This window comes from Pithys albifrons, chromosome 3 (assembly GCF_047495875.1).
Source record: "Pithys albifrons albifrons isolate INPA30051 chromosome 3, PitAlb_v1, whole genome shotgun sequence".
Taxonomy (NCBI): domain Eukaryota; kingdom Metazoa; phylum Chordata; class Aves; order Passeriformes; family Thamnophilidae; genus Pithys; species Pithys albifrons.
This window is the reverse complement of record NC_092460.1, coordinates 37,656,462-37,669,185: the sequence shown is the minus strand read 5'-3', so window position 1 is coordinate 37,669,185 and position 12,724 is coordinate 37,656,462. Positions and strand designations below refer to the sequence as shown.

At 40.6% G+C, this 12,724-nt stretch overlaps 1 protein-coding gene across 4 annotated transcripts in view; it reads left to right on the top strand.

Annotated features, from left to right (window-relative positions):
* Positions 1 to 1,219: 1,219 nt before the first annotated feature.
* The window catches only part of CALD1 (caldesmon 1), a 211,703-nt gene continuing 200,198 nt past the window's right edge, over positions 1,220 to 12,724 (top strand). For all 4 annotated transcript variants that reach the window (XM_071551403.1, XM_071551401.1, XM_071551404.1 and 1 more), the window contains exon 1: positions 1,220 to 1,504. The gene's annotated coding sequence lies outside the window, so the exon portion shown is untranslated. The remainder of the gene's footprint in view (positions 1,505 to 12,724) is intronic.

Genomic DNA, 12,724 nt, shown 5'->3' with positions numbered 1-12,724 from the left:
TAAAATGACACTAGAATAATTATGAATTCTTTCTGTAAATCTCCATAGATTCGTCTCTCATTTTTTTTCAGACTATAAAGATTAGTTTACTGTTTGTGGGCTGAATCCCTGCATTACTCATATGACTAAATCCATGGGGCCCAGTGGCCATAAAGACTCAGAAAGGTATTAAAATGCTTTAGCCCACTCAGCTTACACACACTTTGCCCCTAACTGGTTTTGTGTATGTTATTGTCAAATATGAATCTGCAGAATATCTTCTGGTCTGGAATCTTGCCCCCTTAGAGAGGTCAGCTGTTCTCCTGCAGCCTTGCTGACTGGCTAGTACATGCATGCATTAGGATCTGTGTACTGTGCTGTTTTCCTAGGCAATAATTTTCATATTTATTTTCACCTTTAATTTGTTTATGTACTTCATCTGTTTCCAGAATCAGTCTTCATCTGTTAATTCATTTTTTTTAAGCTAGCTACATAATTTCCAAAGTTATCAATAGTGTGCAATTACTAAAGGAAAACAAAGATCTAAGCTTACTGTATGAATAATATTTAAAGACAATTAAAAGTACTGGTCAGATTATGCAGGTGTAGGGTTATTTTCATAGTAAATGAACAAGTTTAAATGTCTAGATAAACAGTTGTATATCTATAAACTAAACCTATGTATCCAACCAGTCCAGCTTGCCAAGGATCACCATCGAAGTTTTTAATATCTTTAAAAGTTATAGTTCAGAACACAGCTATTCTATCTGTAACTTCTGTTGTACTATTAGAAGTGTAAAGGGGCTGGGAAGCCTGCCAACTCATCTTTCATGTGCCTTTCCCACTGGTGTTTCTTTCTGCAGAATCAAGCTTGCACAGCAGAATGTTTCTGTTCCCTTTAACATGTGGCCCTTGTTAAAAAAATGCAATGAAGTTTAGCTGTGATAAAATTATTTATTTGATTTTTTTAAAACTGGTGCTAAAAGTAAATTTGTTTACTGTGTCTCTTTCCATTCAGTGTATTTCCTTTTTTAAGCTCTGTTTGTGTTCAACAAGACAGCCTCTTTCTTCAAGATTAACATTTCTTATGATTGTTCCTGACAGAGGATTTACTTTCAGAGGCCCTGCTAAGGATAACCAAAAAAGGGCATGTAGCAAGACAGTTTTGGCAGCTTGCATGAATTTTCGAAGCTTTTTAGGTCTTGGTTTTCTGATGAGTGGCTTCCTGAGCATGCCTAGGGAATGACAGGCATCTCTGCAGGCAAGCTGAACCCACCTTGGCTTGTGCAGTCATTGGCTGCCTATTAGAATAAATTGAGGACAATGCATACCACTGCCTGCCAATTGTAAACATAAGGGATATGTATTCACTTAGCATTGACTTTTGGGAGGGGCCAAGGAAAAGCTGTACTTTTATTGAATAGGGCTGTGTGTGAGGCTGCTGGTGTGCCTTTCTTGCTGCGCTCCTGCCCAAACAGCCAGTTATTCATTTCCTTCCTGCTAGTTGAAAACTTTTCAGCCAGAGGTAAGGACTTAAAATATGTATTTATTTGAGAGTGATCCGGTCTGATGCATTTGCGTTACAGTTACAGATTAAGCAGCATGCGAAACCTAATGACCTGTGGAAATACTGCAAAAGTGTCGGAGACTGTTTTTGCACTCCTCCTCTCTTTGTGCCTCACCCCCACCCCCTTTCCAGATGTTCGTGGTGAACTGAAGGAGATTTCTGTGTGGGGCGGGTGGAGGAGATGCCTGCTTGCCCACCTCAGCAGACCTGAATGCGGAGGTGCAGGGCAGGATCTATGCTAGTCCCACCACTTCATTTTTGATTCTTCAATGGGCTTGTTAGTGGAGCAATAGCTTATCTATCCTATCTTGTTCCCAGTCCCCACTTTTTAAAAAAGGAATTGCAATAACAATTTTTAGTGCTTTAAAGTCTGCTGAATTGCTTTTAATTTTGCATCCTAATACCTGGGCTTTCAGAGCAGCCTGACTGTAAGGGCAGACTCCAGGCATAAGTGGTACAGATACAATAAAACTCCGGTTAATGTAAGTGATCTGATACTTGCTGAAGCAGATGTCCCTCGTGGCAGCCTTTTACAGACGTATTGTTGACAATAGATGGCATTTGTTTTTGTTTTCAGGCTTCAACATGTGCAACAGCACGTTGCCAGAATGTTTTTTGTGAAGTTGTCTTTCCTGTTAAAAGGGGGAGAAAAAACGCACTTGGGTGCGACTGAAGCTCTTATAACTCTGGGTCTGTATTTGTGTCACAGCAGTCCTGGGGAGAGTCAGTGAGCAGGCTCCCCTTCCCAGCTCCTTTTACATGCTCAGACAGTTGGAAAGCATTGTGCAAGGTTGTCTGCTGATAGCGTGACATTTTGCATAGCAGGAAATTTCTCAAAGAAAGAGCTGAGAAAAGGAAGGGAGGGAGGAAGTTAGCTGCAGATGAATACTTGGTAGCAGCAGACAACCAAACTGGTAATCTCTGGCCAGAACTGCTGTAATAGAATAGATTTTTCTCATATGTTATATGGAGTTTGGAAGAATGAAAACATAACTCTCTTAAAATGGATTTTTAGCAGTATTGGTTTTTAAAGGAGTATTTTTTTTTCAGAATATGCAACATTTGTGCAATTTTACCTGAGAAGGCTTCTCTTGCTATAAGGTGGGCAGGAGAATAATTTGGGAAAATAACACATTTTCTCTTTGGCAGCAGCTCAGAGAAAATAAGCAGGCAGAGTATTGTTGGTTTGCTTTATTTGTTTGGTTGGTTTTGTTTGTTTATTTTTCGTGTTTGTTTGTTTTATTTTAGTAGGGTTTTTTTGGTGACAACTCTGTGTTTATTATAATTTGTCTATTTTAGATACCATACTGTAGAAAATTGTGCTTGTGTGATTTGCCATCAAAGAATCCTGGGACCTTGCCTCCATTCTTTCTCTGTCTCATTAAATGTAGCAGTAGTTTCTCAGTAAGCATATACATCTGCAGCATGTCTTGTATCTTGTTCTTCTGCCATTGAGACAGAACAGGATCCTAAAATGACACACACCAAAACCAATGAAATGGGCTCTTTTAACATAAATTACAAATGGAAAGAAACTTCAGGTAGTTCATTTACTTAATTAAATTGCCTTTAAGGTAAGGCAGGGCTGAACTTTTCTTAGTATATTTGAAGAAAGTATAGGTCTGCCTTTTTTAGGGAAACCTTTTTGATAAGTGAGTCAAAACCCCCTGCATATGTTAATGTAGTATCTAAATCATAATGGCAGGGAAGAAATATCAGGTAAGATGTCTGTAAACAAAGACTCAATTGAAATAATTTGTATTTTCTGAAAACTCTTCTTTATTACCACTTGCAATGACAAGAGAATCAATTCCAAATGCTTCATTCACAAAGTTAGTCCTGGTGAAATCAATACCGTCATTAATGGATTCAGGGTCTGATGCAAGAGGAGTTCTGTGTACTCTGAGTATACTTTGACAGTGAGTGGTGTAAGTAATGAATTAAGAGAAAAAGGGATTTTCCACAATTGCTACTTCATATGCTCACAGCTTTATTCTGACATGGAGCAGCCTGAGAAAGGGGTAATTTCCCTTGTGCTTTTATTTCTTGTCCAACATTGATACATGATGCAATAGTGACATTGATAGCTACGTGATTTGAAATGAAAGGGGGGCATGTAAATTTCTCTGGCTGGCAATAAAGGGAAAATTGAAGTTCATTAAGATGTGAAGGTTTCTTATTCTTCAGCCTCATTCATGGACCCTCATGTGGTATGGAAATGCCCATCAGCATCTCAGTCCCATACAGGTTTATGATGCAGTGCTACTTGTATTAGATGGTGACATTGTCTTGGGTTGAGCTGGCAAACTGCCAACTGCCCAAGACAGATATCAGAGCTTCTCTCCTCTCGCCGAGGAAAGGGAGAAGGAAAAAACCTAGAAACTTGTTTAAACTTCAAACCAGTTTATGCTTAAGCTAACTATATGTATTTATACAGAAAAGAGAAAAATTAAACTGCCACACACACTTACAAAGTTAGAAATAACAAGAAACAACTTCCCACTCCCCATTGAAAAGAGATTCTGTCACCCTAGACCTATAAGCACCCTAAAAGATACCCAGCAAGAAACAGAAAGTATAACAACAAAATGTTTCTACTTTCCTGAATTCAAACAAAATGCAAGTAGCAGCAACAGGAGCAGGACCCAGCACAACAGAACAGCTGGAGCACGTCCTGTCTCTACTTCAGCCATGATGGAACTGAGTGAACACCTCCTACCTCCCTACTCATATCTCAGGTTTGCGTCATCTGGTATGAAGTATTTCTTTGGTTACTTAAGTCAGGTGATACCTGTCTCTCCTAATGTACGTAGATTCTCTAAGCCTGCTAATTTGAGGCCTAGCTAAAACTAAAGCCCAAACTACCACAGACTAGAAAGACAGGACAAGGCCTGTGTGATGTCCTTCCTGCAGGACAAATAGATCTTGAATGTCCTGGATCTGTTTAAAATGCTCTGATTTCACAGTACTTGCTTATGTGAGACATATTCTGTGGACTGCCTGAATTTTAATTTGTATTAAAAATCCATGAAGTTGTTAACCCCTCTCTGCCAAGGGTACAACTTCAAACATTTCATCACTGTGTGTGAATAAAGAGGGACAGGAAACCATGTATGTCTGAGAGGGCCAAGAGAGCAGCATTAACTGTTCATCTGCAGGGCTTCTCTGGACTCTCCTGGGTAAAAGGAAAGCACCAAAAAAGGCAACAGGGCAGAATGGGAAGTGCAGTTCTGTGAACCTTTCGTTGCCTTTGAGAGGAGCTTCTTTGGGAGTTTGCAGGATTGGGTTCCAGGTGTACAAAGCCTGAGGCAGGCAGGCCTGTGACTTGCAAAGAATGAGAGTCTGCCTTCAAAGCAAGATTTCAGTTTTTTAAGATTGCCTCCTCATAGTAACTACTGCCTGGCAGCTTCTAACAAGAAAGCTGCTGACTTACTAGAGCCTTCAGAAATATGCATGTGCTGGTTTTATTTATAGCTCCTGAGTGGTTAAGTGGATGAAAACAGATTTGAGGGCCAACTGTACTGGAACCAAGACATCTACCTATGTGTAGGCACGTCCTCTTGGAGTACTGACTTTTTTTTGGAAGACATAGGTGTTCCATGCTTCCAAACTGCTTGTCAAGGATTTAGCTGAGGCTGAAATTTGACTTAGAGACATTTGAAGATCAGATTAGATCTGACCTTTCTGGATGAAACATTGAGGTTGCAGGACAGGTGAACTGTGTAACTTTCTTCCCCCCCTTTCCCCAGGTGGCTTTGTACATTTGCACTAGTCCAGCAGGGAAGGATGCTCAGCACTCTGTAATTTGGGATCCCTCCCAGTTCTGGGGGAGCTTGCTCCTACCTTTCTTGAAACCAATTTTATCAACCAAAAAGGTTAGAGAACGAAACACTGTCATATAGCTGCTAGCCCTGCTGTGTTGGTGTATGTTTTACATCCTGCATTAAGAAAGTGCTGTTTTTCATATGTTTTCCTTTAGAACTGTGCTTAGTGCTTACAAATGGTGTGCGGTTCACAGACAGACTGCTCAGCAGGTACCAGCATTAGTAGTGTGGTCCCTACTCTGTCCCTCTCTCTGAGCATCTTTAGTTGCCCTTGCAAGGAATGCTGCCTTCCAGTCTTGCTCACTTGCAAACATCTTGGCTATTGCTTTGTCTTGCAGAAACTGTTGAGCATCCAGTGACAGTAGTGCCCAGGCTTGCTGGGCTCCCTGGCAGTGAGACAGGTAGGCTCTGAGCTGGGTCACCCACCTGTGATCTGGAACCACCACTGCAAATTTATGCCTTTATTTCCCTTCCTGCCCCTTGTGTCTGTCCATTAAGATGGAAAAACTCTGTCCCTGACCCCTGATTAGAAAATCTTGTCTATGTTTATGGGTTGAAGCCAGGAAGAAGTTCTTGTAGACACTGCCCTGTTGGCTTGCAGTGAGAGCAGGACCAAACAACAGAGGAAGCAGGAGAAAGAGAGAAAGGGAAAAAGCAGCTGTATCTTAAGGCACTAGAGTAATTTTTCCTTTGATTTTTTTTCTGTGGTCATAAATACCTGGTGAGTCACTTCATCTCCAATTGTCTATATTCAACTAAAGGATAATCTGTACCTTTCTGTATTTAGCCCATTGGGCAGTTGGGGCCTAGTTCACTAGTGTTTATAAAGAATTTTTAATACCAAAATGCTTAGTTTAAGCACTGGCTAAAACCTTATTTTTGACTGATTTCCCAGAAAGAACTTAGCCTTTTTTTTTCGGGGCGGGGGGGGGGGGAGGGGGGAGGTAGGGGGAAGGGGGGGGTTGGGGGTATTGTTCACACAGGTATATATTCTACTAGAAAGTAACTTCTAGATTAAGGATATAAAACTGCTGAAGCCCAGTGAATAAGATGGAAGATGTGGACCAGACTGAGCAGTGACAGTGTGCTGATGTGTGTGGAGGAAATTTCTTGGATGACGGCAGACTGAACTGTGCTTGCTGCATCTGTAACAATCTTACTGTGAAGTCGTTATGCATATTCCAAAACTGTGTAAAGGCTGTAAGCTTTTGCTTACAGATCCACCACTGAGTCCACCATAGAGTCATAAGCTTGGAAGTGAAACTATTAAGCAAGCTGTTAGGTTTCATGTCTGTTGAAAGTATTTAAAATTGTAAGCCCTCGGGCCAGGCCAGGCTGCAGTGGGGAAAAATACTAGGGAAAGATTTCAGGGAATGGAAACAACATTACATGTTTCCACACCCTCTTGTATACAGAATACAAATAAAGAGCATTTCCCTTGAGACTTGCTGCGGAGGGTGTGAAACAAAGTGGAACCCAACAGCTTGTACACTTTCTGGTTTATATCCTTAAATGGCAAAAAAAATCTTTGGAATTTAGCTCACAGAGGGTTATAAATACATTTGTAGAGATAAAGTTTTGCTGTAAATGCATTGGTTTGGGATGTATTCAGAAGGCCAACTCTGTAGGCCAACAAATATGAAAGGGTGTGTGTGTTCTGCCAAATGCAGGAAGACAATGTCATTACACATGGATGTGCATGTGACCTTTCCAATCTTCCTTCAAGCTTGTGAAAATCTAAGAATCATGGAAATCACTGTGTTACTTCTAAAAGTAAAATAACTAGGAGTGAGGGAGAACTAGCATTCATGATTCATTAAATAGCTAAGGGAGCCTGGACCTATGACAACTATGTTGTCATAGTTGTCCAGAGATAAAGGTCCAGAGATTTTGGCAGCTTTTTTTATGTCATTGCCTGAATAACTGATTTTAGCTAGAAGTGGCACAGGGCTGGATGAACCCTCATCAAGTGAGTGCAGGAGCAACAGTTCCTGTGCTCCTTCAGAAGTCAAGATTCGAGGATCATGCCCCTCGGATTCCAGTCATTTTCAAAGGGATCTCTGCCCAAGTGAAGGAGTCAGTGATCAGGCCATTGTTTGTTTCTTATTTGCCTGTCTTTGATATGCCATGCTGTCTTTCTGATTGCCACAGGGCATGTTACTACCCTTTTCCAACTTCACTCTTTTCTTTGACAGTGAGATCTCTAATGGTGAAATGGAACTCTTAGATTTTTTTTTCCCTAGCCACAGGGTTCACTCTGGTAAAATCATTCATCCTAGAAGTAAAGGTATGACCTTTTATAATTCCTCACCATTTAAGAGGACCTAGCAGTGCTAGTTTGATAGCCCAGATTATCGCTAACACAAGCTGTTGTACTGAGAACAATTTCTGCTCAGTCTTCTGGGATCAGTAGACAGATAGAGTAGGCTAAGGACTTTGTGCCTCCATCTTCCTAATGACTGCAAGATAACCAGCTTTCTCAGCAATTTCAAAAGTCATTGAGCCAGAGAGAATTTGGCTTTGCTCCGGCCTAGTTAAAAATCATGGGTTCGGAAAAGAAATTCTTAGATCTTGACTACAAGGTGTGGAAATTGGGAGTGGCTTGGGTTCCCTCTGAGATCTGGAGAAGCATTTGGTCAGCTCTCATTTACCTGCATAGCTTAACCTTCTGGTGCTGTAGGTTGCCTCTAGTCAGCATCATTCATGAGCAGCTTTGGGGTGCTGCACCCCTGAGTAGGTAGAGAGGACAGAGTTTGCTGCTTTGGCTTTGGGAACAGCATATCCCCACGTGCAGAGCTACACCCCTGCTATGAAAATGAGGAGTTTCATTTGGATGTCTGATAAACCGCAGCTGCTGCTTTGCCACTTCAAAGAGAACTTGGATTATAAAGACTGAAGTGCAGCATTTTAATTGCTGTAAATATGAGCAAGAGAGTTTAGGCAATCCAGATACTATGAAGCCAAACATTTATGTGGCTAGTGTATATTACCCTGGCAAAAGCAGGCCAGCTGAGAATTTCCCTACCACTATCCCAGTAATTTAAATCACTAATTGTCTCTTTTCTGGTACAGTGGTGAAAATGAGAGAGAAGATTGGACCTGGGCATCAGTTGGCCTGAATTTGAACTTGATTTCAGTAGCAGTACAGTGATGTAAATGGGTTTTATTTGATATAGATGGATCTAATCTCAGTTACCTCAGTGTAAATCTGTTTGATTTCCTTCTGTTACTCCAAATTCGTTGTAAGCTGCTTGCTATCAAGAGGCTGGCTCTCTTTGTTTGGCTTTCTACACATGCCCTAAAGGACAATGACAGCAGGAAATTGGGTCAAAATCCCAGCAGCAAACATTCACTGGAAAATAGTATTTCATACAAGAGAGGGCACTGCAAACCCAGAGAGCCAGTAAAATTCCACTGCTCATTTGCTCCCTGGTGATTAAAAGGCCCTGCCATATATGGGAAAGGTCTGAGCTTCATTCACTCCAAAGACAATAGTAAATGGCTCACTCACTGAACACAGTATTCAATTAAGGAGCAATGCATTGTAACAGTAAAAGACAATGCATTTTTGCAGTTTTCTCTGCTGTCTGTTATTACAAGCTCTGTGACTAGTTTCTTTCTTATTCCTTTATTTAGATCTCCATAAACTACAGCCAGTTTGGTTTGCCACTACTCCTTAAAACCAGACATACCACCCTGTTTCCTTCCCCCATCAACCCAAACAAGTGAAAAAAGTTTCTCTACCGGTATCATAAATTTAGTTCCTTGGTCTTCAGTGCATCTAGTGTGCATTTATATGACTGAAGGTTGGGATTAGTGGACAAAACCTTATTCTCACTAGTTACAAAGCACTAACTTTAACAAAAGTAATGACTAAATGCTAATGTTTCAGAGTCAGGGATGGAACTATAGGAGTGAAGCAAGGAAGCAGCATGTTTGTATAAATAGGGATGGGTTTGGGGGGAAGGAAGGGAACAGTGTGCCTTGGATGGGACTTGCAGAAGGGATCGCCAGTGCTCCATGCAGTTCTCAGATTTTCTCTCTACCGCATCAGTGAAACCCTATAGAGATGACACAGGGACACAAAGTCATTGAAGCACAGTTGTGTTTATGTTTTTGCTTTTCAGTATATTTTGTTTAGGGATCAGTACTCTCTCTACCATCAAAGTGTGGGAATAAAGTACTTGGTCTAGTTGCATTTTATCTCACAAGGAGAGAGACAGTTAAGTGCAATAATGGAGTTACATAAGGTTCTCTGGTTTCTGGAGATTTTCTGGAGTTTTTATTGTTTGCGTTACATTAAATACCTTAGAAATATGATGATTGTGTCACATTGGTAAATTTAGAGATTGTCTGGGATCCCCTACGTAATTTTGTCGAAACCCCACATCTTTGTGGCCACAAGGGCTGACTGATCAGTTGGATCTCCCAGACTGCATGCCTCATTCTACACTATGCTCATGTTTTGAGGCCACGTTTAAAATGGGTATTATAGTCAGCCACAGGACAGGTTGGCTGGATGTGAACTGAGTCTTTTGCTCCTCCAAATACTTCTCATCTCTAGCTGGCAGTACTTCTGAGGCGATGTCATTTGACCATTATCATGAAGTCATGCTACAACATGCCCACTGAGGAACCCTAATGTGGCCAAAAGAAGCGCTGTCAGCTTGTGACTCTTGGGTCATGCAACAGTAACACGTTTGATTCCATTTTCCACCCCTTAGAAGAATCAGGGATATCCAATTTGGAGACAAAAATAACTACTTATCTAATCTTACTCATGTTTTTTCATTCAGGATTTGGATTGTGAGAAATTCTGTGTTGTATCAGCTTTTAAATGGCATCTTGAGTCCCTGAAAAAAGTTCTTGAATGATAAGCACCTTGAATGCAATATGCATTATTGCATGTTCAAAAATGCCTTTTATTTCTTCTGTTTTTACTATCTTCATGAGTCCAAATGGAAGATAGTAGACTGTTGTGTTTTTCTTTTACCTCTTAAAAGATGAAAGTGTGAATGATACATGTTATGGGGTAATTTTTCCTCTGCATTTTGCCTCCTCTGAGCGATTTGTGACCAAGCTCAGTGTTTGTGCAATCTTGTTTTGGCTACTTGTGGAGAAGCTTTGCAGGAGTTTGTTGTGTTCAGCTCTGCTGCTCTGCACTGTCCTCAGGTGGGAGTTCTCCTTCCCTTTGTTGGGGTCCTTCAGTAAAGGCTGTCAAAGTCATCAACCCCCTTCCCTATTGTGCTTGGGAACTGCCTTAAAGCTTCCAGTCCATTGTCCAAGAAAGGACTTCCATGGTCACTAAAGATGTTTATTGCTTCATCTGTCAAACCAAAAAACTAGTTTGTCACTCTTGGGCCGTCTATTGTAACAACCCAACTGGTTTTCCAAAACAGGCAGTTTGTCGTTTTGGTTTTTTTGTTTGTTTGTTTTGTTTTATTTTGTTTTTTTTTTTTTCCTGTTCACTACTGTCTCTAAATAGATGTGACCTGCTTTCTTGGATTTAATATATAGTAGACTTAGCAAGAGGGAAGAAAGTAATGATGTGTTTGCCTTCTGTGTCAGAGTATCTGATAAAGATCAGCTCATCTCAGTCAAAAATGAAAGGAATTTACTGTACATGTAGGAAATACGTTTCATTATAAATGAATGGATTGAAGCAGTGACAGACTACGAATTTGACTTGTATGACAAACTAGAGTTATACAGTTCTGAGGGCCTGGATCCTGGTGTGATGAACTGGAAATAACCTTATAATCTGAGAATATTATTTCTATCTCTCCTGTGACTCTTCCAGGCAATAGAGAGTCACACGTGGAAAGGCTGTTGACATTAGCCGGCAAAGAACTCTTTTCAATGCCTACAGATCACCAAGGCTGAATTTAAGTATTTACATTCAAGATTTTTGCCCAATTTAGAATTAAGTACCAGGAACTGTAGGCATAAAAAACCCCCATACCTAACACTAACCTCCCCTGACAAAACCAAAAATTAAAACCTGGGAAGATGTATTTAAATCATCTTGTCTTTATCCTCTAGGCAGTAGAGTGTGGCAGAGGACCTACAGAATCAAAGATGGAAAAAATCTTGTAAGAAATGGGCTTGTGAATATTATAAAGATGCAAGCCCAAATGCCCTAAAACCAGAAGTTTTTATGGTTGTGTAAAAATGTGTTACAAAATGGATTCTCTGTCCCTATTGCCCTGAGTCACTGCTCTTCTTCCCAAAATCCTTTTAGGAACCCTTTCCCCATCAACTGGGACAGCCCAGGCTGACCTCGAAATGTTTGTATAAGTTTTTCTTATTGGTCCCTGTTTCACCCTCACCTATTTGTTGTAATCCCCGGTTCCTTATTGTTTTATAAAAGTTGTAACTTGAATCCCCCCAAAACCTTTAAATACCTTTACCCACTGTAATAAAGCACCCTCCCTCGTTCCTCCCTGGTGGTCTCTGTTCAGTGCTGTGCAGTGTCTCAGGGGCCACATGGGGGACGACAAAGGGGGAGCACATCCCCTCCAGGAAATGGGTTTATCCCCAGGACCTGTGTGTCCTCAACTATCACAGATTCCCAAAAGTGTATTCACAAATATTTTGTCCATAAACAACTCTGTTTATTAAGAAAATACAACAGACTCTAGTTTTACAGTGCGGATTGAGACTGCACTTTCTAGTTTTTAGCAAGGGAAAAAATAGCTATTATTCTAAAATGTAATTCTTGGCCCATGGATATTGCTCATGTGAATTCAAATGAAGAACAGCCTTAATGAATGGAAGCTTGTAGAAGGGTTAACAGTATCTGGTTTTATGATGGACCATGGCTCTGACATAATCTCACACAAATTTAAGACAATTTTACCTCGCTGTCTTCCGTGGACCTGCAAGGGAGTAAATTGAAGGGGAGGCTAAAATCAGGCAGAGACCTGGGGAGACTCTTTGGGAGAGGGTTTTAGTCTGGGAAACGTGCTTTACATAATATAAAATATAACATACTACAAATTGCAGTAACTCTGTCAGACCACCTGAGTGAAAGGGCCAAATTCTGCTTTGAGTAGCACCCTGTGTAAATCCAAAATGAACTGTAGGGATAATGTGCCAGGGAGGACCAAAGAAATACCTAATTTTCTTTCTGAGTGCAAGAGTGAATTCTTTCTTATTGGATTTCTCATGTGTCCTTGATGGTTAGGAAATATGGCAAAATAGGACTGTTGTGCAGGGAGCTTCATGTTTTTTGTTCCGTAATTTCAACCATATCAAAAGAGAAGTTATGGTGATTATTTTAAAGCCAGTTTAGACAGAAGCACCACAAGTGCAGTTATTCTGCCTTGAAATTATCAAAAGAAGTAGTGAAATA